Source organism: Cervus elaphus, chromosome 4, assembly GCF_910594005.1.
Source record: "Cervus elaphus chromosome 4, mCerEla1.1, whole genome shotgun sequence".
Taxonomy (NCBI): Eukaryota; Metazoa; Chordata; class Mammalia; order Artiodactyla; family Cervidae; genus Cervus; species Cervus elaphus.
Genome location: NC_057818.1, coordinates 54,961,419 through 54,979,323, shown reverse-complemented (window position 1 = coordinate 54,979,323; position 17,905 = coordinate 54,961,419). Strand labels below are relative to the sequence as shown.

General features: G+C 45.9%; 1 protein-coding gene across 4 annotated transcripts in view; it reads left to right on the top strand.

Annotated features, from left to right (window-relative positions):
- ZNF541 (zinc finger protein 541) overlaps positions 1 to 17,905 on the top strand; it is a 53,061-nt gene that overhangs the window by 14,377 nt on the left and 20,779 nt on the right. Inside the window, exons 1-2 of one of the 4 annotated variants that reach the window (XM_043899640.1) lie at positions 12,511 to 12,554; positions 13,704 to 13,856. The gene's annotated coding sequence lies outside the window, so the exon portion shown is untranslated. Of the gene's footprint in view, positions 1 to 12,510; positions 12,555 to 12,579; positions 12,686 to 13,691; positions 13,857 to 17,905 lie in introns of those variants that run through there. The other 3 variants (XM_043899639.1, XM_043899637.1, XM_043899641.1) reach the window with 3 other exon arrangements.

The window sequence follows — 17,905 nt, the reverse complement described above, 5'->3', positions numbered from 1 at the left end:
AGGTTGTTTCTGCTTATCGGCTGCTATGAATAATTCTACTTTGAACCCTGGTGTATAAGGGTTTGTGTGGACAAAGATTTTCCTTTTTCTTGGGTATCTACTGGGAGCGGGATGAATGGTTTGTTTTGCTGATTTGTTTTTCACCCGATATAAGATCAAACAACAGAAGACAAGCAAGAAGAGTGAAGAGATGTCCTCTTTCCTATCAATAATATTTTGCCACATGTGTTTTATCTCTTTTTCTGAATATTTGAGAGTCAGTGGCAGACATCCTGTCCCTTGGTCCCTATAAATACTTCAGCATGGAGCTACAGAACAAAGACATTCTCTTCAAAAGCCCCAGGACAGTCATCAACATCAGGAAATGTAACACTGATACAACAGTATGATTGTTTAATCCACAAATTCAAATCTCTCGCCTCACTTCAATAACCTCCTTTATAGTCCTATTTTCCCCCCGTATAGGGTCCCATCCTGGATTGTGCAATGGACTGAGTCATGTCGCTGAAAACTCTTGGGAAGGCAGGCATTTGATCAGCTTTACCCTTTCCTTGCCTCCAGTTGGCTGACTGGGGAGCAGGGATGGAAGGGTGAGCGGGGAATCAGGGAGACCAGGGAGAAGCTGGTGCTCACAGTCAAGAGACAGAAACTCGGGAATCAGATGGATCTCGGTTCAAATCTTTGTCAGTCATTCCGTAACCGTGACCTTGGGCAACTGTGACCCTGAGGCGGTCTGAGCCTCAGTCGTCTCGTGGGGAAAATGGAACTAAGCCCTAGGCTCCCTGGGAGGACCGGTGAGGTACGGAGCACAGGCTCAGCAGGTGGAGTCAGTCTCCCACCCCCATCCTGTCATGGCCATTCAGCCCTGTCAGTTTCCAGGACCAGAGCAGTGCCGAGTGCTTCAGTTCTTCAGACCAGGTTGCTTTTCAGATCCTTGCAACAAACACCTGTATAAGCAGATACTTTTATCACTAATCTGTAGAAGTGAGTCATTCTTTTTTTTTTTTTTTTTCCGGTCACGCTGCATTCAGGATCTTATTTCCCAGATCGGGGATCAAACCTGTGCCCCCTGCGGTGGCAGCAAGGAGTTTTTTTAACCACTGGACCACCAGGAAAGTCACAGAAGTGAGCAAGGTATCATAGAAGAGGTGTCTTAGTCTATCTAGCATAATATAACAGAAGACCATAGGCCAGGTAGCTTATAAACAACAGACATTTTTTTTTTCCTTACAGTTTTGGAGGCTGAGAAATCCAAGATCAAGGTGCTGGCTGATTCAGTGGCTGGTGAAGTCCTGCTACCTGGTTCACAAACAGCCATCTTCCTGCTACGTGCTCACATGGCAGAAGGAGTGAGGGCACCCTCTGGGGTCTCTTTCCCAAGGGAATTGATTTTATTCATGAGAACCCCCACTGTGATGAATTAATCACTTCCCAAAGGCACTACCTCCATATAACATCACACTGGAGATTAGGTTTCAAGATATAGCTCTGTGGGACAAAGGGGGAACATAAACATTCAGTCTACAGCAGAAGGAAACTGAGGCACAGAGAGGTAAAGTCAGTCCCCTTAGGTCACCCAGCTAGTTCACAGCAGAACCAGGATTAATGCCCAGACACTACTGCTCACCGTGCTGCCTGCTAAGTCTCTTTAGTCATGTCCGACCCTTTGTGACCCCATGGACTGTAGTCCACCAAGCTCCTCTGTCCACGGGATTCTCCAGGCAAGAAGACTACAGTGGTTTGCCATGCCGTCCTCCAGGGGATCTTTCCGACCCAGGGATTGAACCTGCATCTGCCGTGACTCTTGCATTGCAGTTGGATTCTTTACCATTGAGCCAAGGTACTCAGCCCAGCCACTCACCACCCCCATATATATGGTTGTTGTGAGTCTAAGGCAAGAGATAATGGTGGCGCCTGGACCAGGGTGGAGGCTTCTAGAGACAGGAGGACTGACCCATAGGGAGGTAGAAGGGTGACCGCCTGGGAGGTGGGCTGAGAAAGTGGGAGGGGTGGACTACTGGAGAAGAGCAAACACTTCCTCACAGGAGATGGAAGAAATAAACAAAAGGCAGGGAAGCAGGAATCAGCCTGATCCTAAAGTAAGAGGGGCGTCATCAGTGAAAATGGGTGGAGGTGGGGTTGGGGATTTGAGATAAAGCAGCCCTGAAAGAGATCAAAGAGACCCACAGAAAGAAGTGAAGATTAAAATCAGAAAACAGGAACAAGGGGCCTATGAAGCAACTGGACAACGGGAATCAGACTTTCACTGACTCATGGGAAAAGAAGCAGAACTAGGAAGGGATGGCTCTTCTTTAATGCTGGGAAAGACAAGGCAAAAGAAGGGGGGTGGCAGAGGATGAGATGGCATCCTGAGATGAGATGATGAGGTGGTATCACCAACTCAGTGAACATGAATTTGAGCAAACTCCAGGAGATAGTGAAGGACAGGGAAGGCTGGAGTGCTGCCATCCATGGGGTCACAAAGAGATGTGAGAGTTGGACCATAAAGAAGGCTGAGCACCGAAGAACTGATGCTTTCAAACTGTGGTGCTGGAGAAGACTCTTAAGAGTCCCTTGGACAGCAAGGAGATCAAACCAATCAATCCTCAAGGAAATCAACCCTGAATATTCATTGGAAGGACTGATGCTGAATTTCCAATACTTTGGCCACCTGATGCATAGAGCTGACTCCTTGGAAAAGACCACAATGCTGGGAAAGATTGAGGGCAGGAGAAGAAGGTGACAGAAGATGAGATGATTGGACAGCATCACTGACTCAATGGACATGAGTTTGAGCAAAGTATAGTGAAGGATTGGAAAGCCTGGTGTGCTGCAGTACATGGGGCCACAAAGAGTCAGACAACTGAGTGACTGAACAACAACAAACTCTTCTCTGCTCTGAGGCTGCTCTTCTTCATCCCTCCTGTATCCAGGCCCTTTGCCATGTGCTTTTGCAGTTCCTCCCATCAAGAGATAGAGTCTTTTTCCCCATTCCCTGAACTGAAACATACAACTTGTTCTCTTCAGCAGATTACAGATTAAGCCTTAATAGGCTCTGAGTATTTCTCTTCTCTCTCTTTGCTGTGAGAACATGCCTAGGCTAGCTTGCTGGAGGGATGTGAGGGAAAGGTAAAGAAGAAGTGAGTCATCCTAACTGAAGTCATTTGAAACCAGCCAGCCTCTGGTTAACTTGCCAGAAGACGATGGCAGATTCATGAATGAGCCCGGCCAGGGTCAGTGGAGCCTGGCCCAGATTAGCAGAACTGTCCAGATGACCAGCTACATGTAAGGAAAATTAAAAAAAGGTTGTTGTTTTAAGCCACTACATTTCAAGATGATTTCTTACACAGCTGTAGCTAGCTGATAGAGAGGAGAGGCTGAACACTAGGACAAACATGGGGGCATTCTCGATGAATAGTCTAGTATTCATCAAAAGACAGAGGAAATCCAAAATTCTCTCTTATCTTTCCTTCAACAATTCCCCTTCAAACTTATTCCAAATCCAGCTCACAGTTTGCTACTAATAATAACAAAACATGCCTTTTCCAGGGATACTATGTTAACATTTTAAGAAGGAAAGAATGACATGGCCAAAGAATAACAGTTTTGGAACTGGGGCCAGGTATTTGCTGAGAACTACTTTTATCACTGAAGTTAAGAACAATGGCCTGAATTTTAGATGGACTATGATCTTGTTGAATCTCAGGAAATACGGTGAAAAGTTCTAGTGGAAATGAGAGAAGAAGCCACCCATGTCACCTGTGCAAAGATGGCAAATTTTATTATTATTTTTTACATCCTTTCTTCTTTTCTGGACTCCACTCGGAGAAACTGCAAGGACTTAGGAAAGGAAGGGATAGTATTTGTGAGCCTGGATTTTCCTGTTAGGAAAAATGGATGCCTGGGTGGCTTCAGACATAGGACACACTTGGATTTTGTTTCCTTCATGGAAAAAGCTGCACTTTGGGATCCTGGAGCCTTGTGTCTCAAACGGATGTGGCGAGGCAGAGCATGGACCCATCTGACAGGCTGGGCGGGCGCTACTTGTGCTCAGAAAACCCATCTTGTGAAGGCTGGATATTTCTCATGTTTGGGAAAAAAAAAAAAAACAAGACAAAAATCCACCCCTAAAGAATTTTAAGTAGAGGAAGCTGAGCTGACCTGGAACACATTCCTAAATCCCCCACCCTCCTTCCTGACCCCCCCCCCCCCCCCCCCCCCCCCCCCGCCCCGCAGTCTTAACTCGTTCAGTAGATTTTAATGGCAGCTTCTTTTTTTAAGGAGAATAGCATTACAGTCTTAAAGGATTTCTTCTTTTTACTGAAGAGCAAGTTGATTCACAATTTTTGTTTCTGATATACGGCAAAATGGTTCCATCATATATACATTCTTTTTTTTTTTTTTTAACATTCTTTTTATATTGTTTTTTCATTATGAGTTATCTCAAGATATTGAATTTAGTTCCCGTGCTACACAGTAGGACCTTGTTGTTTATCCATTCTATACATAATAGTTTGCATCTGCTAACCCCAAACTCCCAGTCCTTCCCTCTCCCACTCCCCTCTCCTTGGCAACCACAAGTCTTTCTCTATGTCCATGAGTCTTTTTCTATTTCATAGGTAGGTTCACAGGTTCATTACGTCATATTTTAGATTCCACATGTAAGTGATATCACATGGTATTCGTCTTTGTTTTACTTAACTTCACTTTTTTATATGATACTCTCTAGATCCACCCATGGTGCTGCAAATGGCATTATTTTGTTCTTTTTTTATGGCCAAGTAATATCTCATTGTGTATATTTACCCCCTCTTCTTTATCCATTCATTTGTCAAAAGACATTTAGATTGCCTACATGTCTTAGCTATTGTAAATAGTGCTGCTATGAACATCAGGGTGCACTTTTTGAATTATGGCTTTCTCCAAATATATGCCCAGGAGTGGGATTGCAAGGTCATATGGCAATTCTAGCTTTTTTTTTGAGGAACCTCCATACTGTTTTCTACCATAGAGGCACTGCAGCTTCTTTCTGAAGTCAGAGAACATGATATTGAAGAGAGGAGGCTCTGGAATGAGGCCTCCAGGTTCGTATCCCAGCTCTGCCACCTACTGGCTCTGCGTCTTGAGCAAGTTAGTCTCCTCTCCGTCCCTCAGTTTCCTCGTGGGTACAGTGGGCATAGCAGCAAACCCTCGCTCAACTGGGGAGTGACTGTGAAGGGCCTAGTACACTGCTGAAAAAAAAAAGAAAATGAAAGTCTGTTATTAAGTCGTGTCCAACTGTTTGCTACCCCACGGACTGTAGCCCGCCAGGCTCCTCTGTCCATGGAATTTGCCAGGCCAGAATACTAGAGTGGGTTGCCATTTCCTTCTCCAGGGACTCTTCGCAACTCAGGGATAGAACTCGTGTCTCCTGCTTGGCAGGTGGATTCTTTACCACTGAGCCACCAGGGAAGCCCTGGTGCCTTTATATTATTACTAGAAGGTACTGTTAGGTACTGAAGACTCAGTGACCAAAATGAGCATGGTCCCCATCCTCACAGAATGAGCAGAGGAGACACATACTTAGTCATTAGTTACACAGTGAGGGATTTTATTACAATTAAAGTCAGAGTCGTCATTTTTCACCATCTCCATACCGACCACTTGAGTCCAGGCTGCTGCCATCTGTGACATGGTCAACTACTGGGAAACATTTTTCCAGGAGAAGGGCAGAATCAGACACCAACATCCCTGGGGGAAGGCTGGTGGGAAGCAGGATGCTCACAGGGTCTAAAAGCATCACCTCTCAGACTGCTGGCTGCAAAGAAGTTGCCTTTACTACAGAGGGAGCTAACTAACAGTCACCAGCCAAACACCTTTAGGCAAGAGAGTAGTAGCTAAATCTGTCCGCAATATTATGACCCTTCTTCCCACAACGAGTGGAGGGGTCCCATTTGCCTTTTAGAAAGGATTGCAGCAGCTAATGTGGGATGAGATTGTGCAGGAAGAGGGGAGAAGGAGGGGGAGGAGAATTAGGAGGAGGAGAAGTAGAAGTAACAGAAGAGGAAATGGTGAAGGAAGAAAAGAAGGTAAAAAAGAAAAAAGAACAGAAATAATCTCAATCCTTGAGAAACAGGATGGAACCCAGGGGCTGGGGGACTGGTAATGAATGGGAAGTTGCGGGGGCTTGTGCTCTGGTACTGGGCAACGAAGGGGTTCCCAACTGATGGCTTCAGTCTGCACAGCCAAGTGAGGGACGTGGCCCTCAGCTGGATGGGAGGGCTGGGTGGGTAGGAGGCCTGGAAGGGAACAGGTAGAATTGCAATGGGACAGAAAGCCAGCTCACCAGGGACACAGAGAGAACATCCTGCGCCCCCTTGAGGTCTGTGATTTCTCTGGTTCGGGTTAACCCTGCTGGGCTGGCTGGGCTACGTTCAGCTGGTCTGGAGAAGGCAGATGGCTGGAGTTTGGCCAGGTGTGTACTTCAGAGGATGAGAGGGGCAAGGGCTTCGAGAATGCTCAAAGGAAGTGAATTCAAGGGATGAACGTGAGGACAGGAAAGTGAGGAAGGCAGGAAGGAGAGACGTGTGGCCAGGGTGGACCTCACACACCTTCTGGAGAGCATCTTGATTTTTGTTTTTTAATATTTATTTATTTGGCTGCGCCAGGTCTTAGTTGCAGCACGTGGGATCTTCCATCTTCCTTGCAACATGTGGGATCTTTTTTTTTTTTTTTTCCAAGTGGGATCTTTAGTTGCAGCATCTAGTTCCCTGACTAAGGATCAAACCCACTCCCCCTGTATAGGTAGCAAGGAATCTTAGCCACTGGACCACCAGGGCAGTCCTCTGAAAGCGTCTTTTCCCTTCACTTCACTGGGGCTAGATTTTTCATGGTTTATCCTTCCACTTCTCTGGTTTCTCTTTTTTCAACAACCTCACTGATTAACTTCTCCTCCAACGCCTGTACTTTTCTGAGTGCAAATCTAGACACCCCTTCCCCACCTTGACTCTCCTTTTCTGCCCAGGCTTCTTACGCATCTTCACACCTTCCAGAGGTTCAGTGACCAGCTAACATTTCTGATCCCAGTATCAGAAGCACTGTTGAGAACTGTTGAAAGGATCAGGTCGGTAGTCTTCATGCAAATCAGGCAGTGGTGGGAGGCGGAGAGGACCACAGAGGCAGCTTTATCTATCAATGACCAAGGAAGAACGTGGTGAGGACTTGACTTCTTTTTTAAAAAACATATTTATTTACTGTATATATTTGGCTGCCCTGGGTCTTAGTTGTAGCATGCAGAATCTGTAGTTGTGGCATGTGAACTTTTAGATTCTGCATGTGGGATCTAGTTCCCTGACCAGCGATCGAACCTGGGCCCCCTGCATTGGGAACACGGAGTCTTAGCCACTGGACACCAGGGAAGTTCTACAGGTTTTCCTAGTCACAGTAGTGATTCCCAAACTTGGCTGCATACTGTGATCACCTAGGGAAGTTTTAAAACTGAACAATGACTGGATCACAGGCTTGTCAATTAATTCATAATCTCCAGGCATGAGATAGTGCGCTTACCACTATGTTTGGGACTAGTTGTATAAAACTGGGTCGCACCAAGGGGAGAAACTATTGGAAGACGCTGTTTGCCACCCCTAATAGGTTTATTCTTTGCAATTATGTGTGATCAACCTTGTTAGTCACTCAGTTGTGTCCGACTCTTTGCAATTCATGGACTGCAGCCCACCAGGCTCCTCTGTCCATGGAATTTTCCAGGCAAGAATACTGGAGTGGGTAGCCATTCCCTTCTCCAGGGAATCTTCCTGATCCAGGGATCAAACCTGGGTCTGCTGCATTGCAGGAAGATTCTTTATCATCTGAGCCATTGGGGAAGCCCTTAGGACAACCTTAGGACAGCTCTGATTGTTACTTGGAATATTATTCTTATTAATATTGTTAAGGTGAGATATTTGAAGGATGATTGGGAGATCTGAATATGGACTATATATTAGATTAAAATTGCTAAACAAATCAATGTTTTGTGGATTTCCCTTCTAGCCAAGCCTAACCCAGAACCATATATGGAAGGGAATTCTGAGAAATGTGGCTCCAGGTTCGCTAACTTGTCACAATATGAAGCCACTGTAGGCCCAGAGTGACATTTTTGTAAATGTCTATCAGATTATGTCTCTCCCTGCATATAACACTGCAGTGGATTCTAACGATTTCACATAATATCCAAACTTCTTCCCAGAGCCCACCAGGCTCTGGGTGGACCTCATCTGCTTCTTTAACCTCATCAGTACCCCTGAGTTGCTTGCTGTGGCCACACTAGTCCTCTCTGACAGTTTCTTTTTTGACTGAGTTTTGTGGCATATGGGATCTTAGTTCCCAAACGGGATGGAACCAGTGCCCCCTGCAGTGGAAGCGCTGAGTCTTAACCACTGGACCGCCAAGGAAGTCCTCTAGTCCTTTTTGAACTCCTTAGATCTCTACTTGGTATCATGACCTTTGTACCTGACATCTCCTTTGCCTGGAAGTTTTGCCCTAGACCTCTGCTTGACCATCTGACTCTTAACTTTCAGGTCTCAATTCAAATGCCACCTCCTCTTAGAAGTCTTCCTGGATCATGCTGTCTAAGGCAGTTCTTCTCAAAATTCAATTTGTACATGAATCCCATGGGAATTTTGCTATAAAATGCAAGACCTCCTGCCTTAGGAGGACTGGGATAGGGCCTGGCCTGCATTTCTAACAAACTGGTGATGCTGCTGGTCTGGGGATCGTGCTTTGAAAATCCAGCTTCCCAAGCATCCAGATCCTCTCCATCACATGTGTTCATTTCTTTCACAGCTCTCATCTCCCTTTGGAATTAACTTATTTCTTTCTTAACCCATCTCTTCTCTTTTTTTTTGGTACCTCTTTCACAGCACAGCACCCTAAAAGACTGTCAAGAGTTGAGAGGAAATAAAAGGAATTACTTGAATTGTTCCAGAGCCCAAAATCTTGCTTCCACAGCTGTACCCCCATATCTAAAAAAAAATGTTGAGCTACAAATGTTTAAACATTTTAATATAGTTAAAAAATCAAATATATTATAAAGAATAAAATGAGTGGGCCTACCATAAGGGAAAAAAATCCATTTCCTTTGCACTTCCCTTATGGGCCCTGCTCCATCTCAATTCATTTCCCTCACCCCTCAGGAGTAACTACTTTGCTAAATTTTGTGTTTCTCTTTCCTTTGTTTTTAAAAAGCCCAATTTACTTTGGGTCCCTAAACTGTATATCGTGTATTTTGGCCTATGTTTTGAAACTTTATAAGTAAATGGAAGCACATCTGTACTGTAGTAATTGAAACTGATTGTCACTGCTATAAAATATTCCATTGAATAACTATAGTATACCACAGGTTATTCAGAAGAACATATTGTCTTTTTCCCAAACTTTTGACTTTGGAGTAATTTTAGATTGAAAAGATTTTTAGATTTACAAAAAAGTTGAAAAGACATACACCTCCATAGACCCCTCACCCAGATTTCTCTAATGTCAGCTTCTGACGTTACCAGAGTACATTTGTCGGAAACATGAAATCAACACTAATCCACTACTATTAACTGAATTTCTGTTTTTGAGATTTCACTAGCTTTTCTATTAATGTCCTTTTTCTGTTCCAGAAATCATCCAACCCAAGTTGGTTTTTTGTTTTGTGGTTATTACAGATATTACTGCTTATGACTATTCTTATGTCCGTCTCTTAATGCATATGAACAAGAGTTTCTCTGCCGTCAATCCCTGCATTGCTGGGGCACGGGACACATTACATCTTTAACGTCTTTTTGGCTGTGTTGGGTCTTCATTACTGCAAGTGGGCTTTCTATAGTTGGGGTGAATGGGGGCTACTCTCTAGTTGCGGTGCATGGACTTCCCATTGCAGTGGCTTCTCTTGTTGCAGAGCACCAGCTTCAAGTATAAGGGCTTCAGTAGTTGCAGTGCATATGCTCAGTTGCCCTGCAGCATGTGGGAGTTTCCCGGACCAAGAATCAAACCTGTGTCCTCTGCATTGTAAGGATAGATTCTTAACCACTGGAGCACAAGGGAAGCCCTATGTTTTTAATTTTATTCAGTAGCTCCAATTTGTTATGCAATGTGACTACCAGTTTTACCCATGACCAGTACTGCGCAAGTTCCCCTTGCTATGCCTGACAGAAAAAAATGTTTAATTTTGCCGAACTGGTGGGTGTGACCTAATATCTGTGGCTTTAATTTGCGTTAAAATCTTGCTATTTCTAGGTCATTTTCCCTATTTTCCCTCTTGTATGAAATGTCTCCACATACCTTTATTTATTGGATTGTCACATTAATTTGCAGTCTTTTAAAATAATTTCTGAAGGCTCTTTTTGGTATTGTATGTTGCAAGGACCTTCTCTGGCCATAAATTGATTGGTATTTGTCAAAGGACAGCAAAAATGTCACTTTCCTTCAGGACCTTAAGGCCTGTTCTTAAAACTCTCATCTACTCATTGACCGGGGTACTCATTTTCTTGCATCAGGAAGAGAGATCATACTGCTGAAACTCGGTATTTTTTAATGTTTGCTAAGTAAACAAAGAAACCCTCCTAAATTAAAGGCAGATGCTTAATGCCCGTCTGCATAACCTATAAGGTCTTACATGACCTGCCCCGAGTTTACTCTTTGCTTACATGGTTCAAACCACAGTGGTCTCTGAAGATGGATCCCACATCTTCCTACCTCAGGGCCTTTGCACTTGCTCCTCCCCCCAGATAGTTTTACTTTCTTTGTCTGCACCATGCAGCATCCTGGATTTTGGTTCACGACCAGTGATTGAACCTGGCCCCCTGGCCAGGGAAGCTCAGAATCTTAACCACTGGACCACTAAGGAAGATGTGTACTCTGCCTCCCCCCGCCCCCTCCTGTCCATATTTTTATAGCTCCCTTCCTTATGGCCTTCCAGTCTCTGCTCAGTGTAACTTAGCCAGAGAGGCTTTTACTGACCTGTATAAAATAGCATCTTCAGACACACTGTAGTGTCTTTCCTTACATTAAAAACAAACAAACAAACAACAAAGTATAACCACATTGTATTCTAAATGTCTTCGCCTGCCCCCACTAAAGATATGCCTGCTGTTCGGTAGCTAAGCCATACATTTGGCTATGGAATCCTTGAAAAGTGGCTGGTCTTAATTGAGATGTCCTGTCAATGTAAAACACACTCCAGATTTTAAAGAGTCACCCCCAAGGTAAATTATCTTTTAAAACTTTTCGTACTGATTACATGTTGAAATAACATTTAGGGTTAAATTGTATTATTAACTTCCCACTTTTTTCTAGCTTTGAAAAAATATGGCCACTAGAAAACAGAAAATTATGTGGCTGGCACTAGGTGCTTCTATTAATATTTCTATCAGACAGTTTCTCTCTAGAACATAAGCCAGAGCAGGGCTGTTTGACTCATACACTGTGGTATATCCAAACAGAAGCTCAATAAATATTTGCTGAATGAAGGAATCCAAAGGTGGAATGCCAGTCCTTTTCCTCTCCCCTCTATTCTACCTACCCCAGGGATCACATTTTTTAAAACATCAAAACTTTAATTTACACGAAAGTCACCCGTGTAAAGGGTACAACACAAGGAATTTTAGTAAAGTCATCACGTTGTGCAGTCACCCCCTACAACCCGCTTTCAAATACTTCCATCATCCCAAGCAGATCCTCTTAGAGTTTAGAAACTTAGTCTCCATCCCCACCCCCAGGCAACCACGAATCTGATGTCTCCACAGGTTTTCAGCGCACAATTTCTAAGGAACTAAATCTCCGTCTAAGTCGTTCCAGGGTTCAAATTTCTTAACCGATCATCAACCACCCCCGACTCCCAAGCCACTGCTGCTCCCGGTTTCCTCCTCTTTCCCGGTCCCGAAACACAGCTCAGCTCGGAGCCCGATCTACAGACGGCTCAGGATTTGGCTTTAAAAAGGCAGAGGAGATCGTGTCCCGCTTCGTGCTTCTCCAGCCCCACGTCTTCCCAACCCCCTGGCAGGCAGAGCTCGGTGGCCCCAACGGAGCACAGGGACTGCCTCGAGGGTCCCACGACGCTGCGAGGGGCCCTTGCTCTCACACCTACCCCACCCCCCAACACCCTCTGAGGCTGCAGCGTAGAGCGGCCCGCGGGGAGCCGGAGTTTCCCATGCTGCGTTCTAACGCCGCCCTCCAGGAACAATGGACTGAGACGCCCGACTCTCTGCCTCAGTGTGTGTGTCGTGGGGCGCCGGCCCCTCCCCCCGCGGCCCCTTCCCCCGCGGCCCCTTTCCCTGTGCGCCTTCACACTCCCCAGCCTTCAACCGCCCTCCTCCCAAAATGGCGACCAACCGCCTCCTTTCCCGCCTGCCGCAGGTCACCTGACCGCGACTGGCCACGCCCTGCGTGGCCACGCCCCCTCGGCGACGGCCGAATAGCCGCCGAGACTGCGCGGCCGGGCGGCACGCGCCGGGAGCCCGGGCGGCGCGAGGCGCGCGCGAGGCCGCTCTGGGCGGCGCGAGGCGGCCCGCGGCCACGTACGCGCGCCCGCGCCGCGGGTGAGCGGGGCTCTCCAGAGGTGGGCCCGGTTGCGCGTGCGCGCCCGGTCGGCGGGCGGCGCGGGGGCAGACAGGAGGCCGCTGGGATGCCCGCGAGGCGCGAGGCCCGGCGCGCGAGCCCCCGGGGGCGGGTAAAACCCGGTTGCTGCTGCCCCTGCCCCCTCCCCTTCCTTCCTACCCCGCCCTTTCCCTCCCCTTCCTCATTCGTCAACCCCTCCCCCTTTTAAAATCTAATTCGTTTATATGTTTCTTTTTTAGGGGGCCCCAGCTCCCTTTCGAGAGGCGCAGCAGGCGCGGCGAGCGCCGCTCACCCCGCGTCACGCACGCACCTTCTGCACCCCAACAGCCCTGGGCCCCGCTGCATCCCCGCAGTCCCTTCCCCCTTGGAGAAGACTCTCCTCAGAGGCCCCTGGCTCACTGCACCCCCTTTTCTTTCCTACCCCGCCCCCCAGGCCCCAACTGCCCCCTCGTAGCTCCCCAGCTCGCGCCGCGGGCCCTACCCGACCTCCGCACTTTCTGCATCTCGGCCTTGCATTTGCCCTCTGCTTTTCCAGGCCCTGGTGCTAAAAATCCACTTTCCTCCCAAAGATCCCCACTTTAGATGACCCAGATTTGTTTCTATTTAGGATCTTCCAGCAAAACCAAGAAGCCCGCCTAGACGCCTTGATTACGCCCCTCCCCCTCCTCTTAGGAACTTCCTCTAGCAAAAAAAAATTTTTTTTCCTCCATTGAGGATCACTTTCCAGCAAAAATTCTTTCTTCCCACCATGAGTCCCCCTGTTTGGAATATCTTTCCACTGATAACAAACCAACTCAGTCCTTCCGTTTTCTCTCTTGTCTAATATTTTTTTTTCCAACTCTCTTCCCCAGCCATCCCAGCACAAACCCCTTTTCATCACCTGTTCCACCTCAGTTAGGCTTCTCCCAGCAAAGCTCTGCAGGTTCCTTCCCAAGGGGAGGAAAATAAGGAAAGAAAGAAAAAATAACTCCTTGAACATCAAAATCCGTTTTCCTACCTAGATCTCCCCAGTTTAGTATTGCTTTCTTCTTTCTTCCAAAAATTACCAGTTGCCCCATTTCACACCTGTGGCCTTGCTTCCTTGGGATCCAGGTTCTGACAGCCCCTTCCTTTCCACCACCTGCTTTCAGGGCAGAAGAAGTTGAATGAGGGTCCTGAATTTACTATCCAGTGTTCCAGGAAGAAACAGCCAATGATTTAACTGTCACCGGATCCCCTTTCTCTGTGGGGCCTAAAGTGGACCCCCCTGTTCCTCGGGATTGATTCACTCACTCCTCCTCCTGGTGAGTTTCCTTCCTTTGCACTTGTTGGAGAATGTCTTCGTTTTCAGATGGATTCCTTTTTCTCCAAAGGGTTTCTGATCATTCCAAGGATCTCTGTATCACTGGTGAAACATTACAGAAGTTGCTGCTTTAGGAGGTCAGATAAGGAAAAGGATCACTTATTGTACATTTTGAGTGATCTGGAGGAATGCAGACATTTATTAGATTGATGTATGTTTCATTATTTATTGCAAAGGAATCTTTTTCTTCTTCAGCTCAGCAATGTAGATGCCTACCGGGGATGGGCAGGTAAAGGTCCAGATTATGGTGAAACGAAGATTGTGTTCCCCATCTAGTGATGCCAGCCAGTGGAAATGGCCAAGTAGAAATGTCAGGGTAGTGTTGCCAGAAGTTTTGTTTTTGAGAAGAAACCATAATGCTGTCTTTATGTGAAATCTTTTGATCGGTAAATGTTAAGAACCAACTTAACAAGTTTTTAAATACAGTGTGGGGCCCTTGCAAAATGTGTTTGCTGGCCACCAGTTTGGAATTGGGGGTTTACGTTAGATACACATACACAGATATATGTCTATTTGGGGCAGGCATATGTGCTGGACTTTCTCCCTTCAGAGCAGTAGTTCTCAAACTTTTTTGTCTTCAGAGCCCTTTACACTTAAAAATTATTGAAGACCCCACCCAGGGTGTTTTTGTGCATGTGAACTGTGATTGTTTAGTTGCTAAATTGTGTCCAGCGTTTTGTGACCCTATGGACTGCAGCACGCCGGGCTTTTGTGTCCTACACTATCTCCCGGAGTTTTCTCAAATGCATGTCCATTGAGTCATTGATGCCATCCAACCATCTCATCCTCTGCCACCCCCTTCTTTGCCTGCAATTTTCCCAGCATCACGGTCTTTTCCAATGAATCAGCTCTTTGCAGCAGGTGGCTGAAGAATTTATATCTGCTGATATTTGCTGTATTAGGAGTTTAAGCTAATAAATTTTTAAAATATTAATTCATTTAAAAATAGCAATTGTAAACCCATTATATGTTAACTTAATTGGCACTTTTATTTCAGAAAACAACATTTAGTGAGAAAAGTGGCATTGTTTTACATTTTTAGAATCATCTGGTGTCTTATATCTGCTTCTGCATGCAGCCTCTTGAAATAAATCCTTTAAAGTTTCACTGAGAATAAGAAAGGCAGATAACATGTAAATACTATTATGAAAATAGTTTTGACCTCACAGACTCCGTGAAAGACGCTTGAGGACCCCAGGGATCCTCTCATTGTCCTCACTGTGAAAATGTTCTAGATTGTAATGATTATCTGCATTTTCTGCCAGGATCAGCTTGTGGAGTGAGAAACTTTGACGTCTCTTTTCTTCATTTAGTTAATTCTGTGTAAGAATTCACTCTGGCAAGTGCAATCATAGCCTTCTGATTCCTCGATGTCTTTCTATTTTCCAACGAGTGATCAGTGGAAATGAGTTAACTTTATAGTTAAAATTATATTGGGTACATGGCTAGAAGAAGATTTTTCCTTGATTGTTCAACTTAAGAATCTAAGTGCAATATATAGGGAAGGAGTCCCAGCATCGAGTGTGGAATCACAGCACAGTGGAATGGTGAAGTGGGTTTTGAAGGGCTTTGGAGACATCCCGGGGTTGAATGCTAACTTTGATTGGGGACAAGTTACTTAACTTCTCTGGACTTTTATTTACCTCATACATAAAATAGGGTTAATAATATGGTTTATGCCTCTAGGGACGCTGTGGGAATTAAATGATATATACCTGATTGCAGTAGAGCCTGGAACATAATAAATCTTCAGTAAATGTTTGCTATTATTAAAACGCTGTTGGTTATGGGGGCCAGGCAGAAAGATCAGTGAGGACCACGGGAACTGGAGGCCATCACCCAGTCCAGAGATGGCCATTGCCCCTCATGTGTGCATGCACATTCAGTTGTGTGTAACTCTTGCCACCCCATGGACTGTAGCCCGCCAGGCTTCTCTGTCCATGGGATTCTCCAGGCAAGAATACTGGAGGAGGTTGCCATTTCCTAGTCCAGGGGATCTTCCTGACCCAGGGATCTAACCCGTGTCTCTTGCGTCTCCTGCATTGGCACGTGTATTCTTTACCACTGAGTCACCTGGGAAGCCTCTTGTCCCTCACTCTATCCTATTGTTAACTATCAGGGAATATCAAATCTAACCATTTTCAAGAGAAGCCAGAAATTCACATATCTAGTTGAAATCTTTCCCATGAAACATAAAAAAAATATTGCTGATCTAATTTTTAAAAACACTGTGTAGGTCAAATAGAATAGGCCTAGAGTTTACAGCAGTGTTTGGTGTGAAAAAATAAGAAAGAATTGCTATAGGTAAGGTAAAAGCTGGAAGTCTCTCCTATCTCCCAGCTCCCAACAACCTGATGTTACCTAGACATGCTCACTCTCTCCCTGGTGACCCTGATGCAGAGAGAGAAAGAGGAGGTGGCGCTTGGGCGGGGCTGGGGGCGGGGGTGAAGGCTGACACGCTGACAGGTTAAGGTTTTTCAAAGAGGGCAAGAGGTGGCACAGTGGAGTCCTGTCACTCATCAAGGAAAGGGCTGCTGAGAGCTCCTTTGATCAGAGTTCTGTGCCCGGCAGGATGCTGTGAGAAGTACAGACACATGAGGCAGAGTTGGAAGTCAACTTTAGAGCTTATAGTCCTGGGGAACCTGATTGAGAATTAAACTCCACGGTCTTTTGAGTTAAGTGTTAACTCGATTGTCAGACAACCACTTATCGGAGTTCAGATGAGGGAGGAAGTAATCTCTGACTTAATTATGTTGGAAGTATTCTCCAGAGTGGAGGGGCTATTTCGGTCTGATTTTGAAGGGTTTCATTTGGTAAAGCCGAGTGGAGAGAAAGTGGTCAAGGGAAACTGCACAAGTCAACCATTATAAATTCAGGTGTCTAGTGACACCTGAATGGTCTAGTGCCTGGTGGTCCAGTGGCTAAGACTCTGTGCTCCCAGTGAAGGGGGCCCAGGTTCGGTCCCTGGTCAGGGAACTAGATCCCACATGCCATAATTAGGAATTCGAATGCCACAACTAAAAAAGAAAAGAAGATCCTGCATGCTGCAACTAAGACTCAGCACAGCCAAATAGATAAATATAAAAAAAAAAAATACAGATGTCTTGCCAGGCCCTCTTTAGAGGAGCCGGGCAGGCAGGTAAATGAGTAGGGTAGGAGGCTGTGAGCAACTAGGGAGTGGCGGGGACTCTGCAAACTGGCGCGTGCACTGTGTCTAAAGGCAGCTGTGAGGACTTCCCTGGTGGTCCAGTGCTTAAGACCGCGCTCCCACTGCAGGGGGCATGGGTTCAACCCCTGATCGGGGAAACTAATATCTCATATGCTGCACGGCATTGCCAAAAAATAGAAAATAAATAGATAAAGAAAGGCAGCTGTGGTTTCTCAGCTCCAGCCAGTTGTTGCTTTGTAGACTCAGTGTTGACAGAGCATCAGATTTCCCCCCCCCTCCCCCCGGTTTTTAGGTAGAAGTTGGAAAACATTTTCTTAATGCAGTGTCCCATGCGACAGCCACTAGCCGCTTGTAGCTAACTTAATTAAAATTAAACAACAAAGAACTAATCTGTCAGTTGCACCAGCTACATTTCTAGCTGCTTGTTAGCTACATGTGCCCAGTGCTTGTCACAGGACAGTGCAGATTTAGAACATTGCCACCGGCACAGAAAGTTCTTTCAGACCATGATTATCTGCCCCAAAGAAGCAGAAGTGAAGAAACCGCCTGTCAGTGCAGGAGACGCAAGTGATGCAGGTTCAATCCCTGGATCAGGAAGATCCCCTGGAGAAGGAAATGGCAACCCACTCCAGTATTCTTGCCTGGGGGAAATTCCATGGACAGAGGAGCCTGGTGGGCTACAGTCCGTGGGGCCGTGGAGTCAGACAGTACTGAGCACCAGCACATTTCATATTTCATTTTCACTCTCCATTCACTCTCATTTCATTTCACTCCAACAGATTTTTCAACCTGATAACTAACTGAAAAATGATGAGATTGAC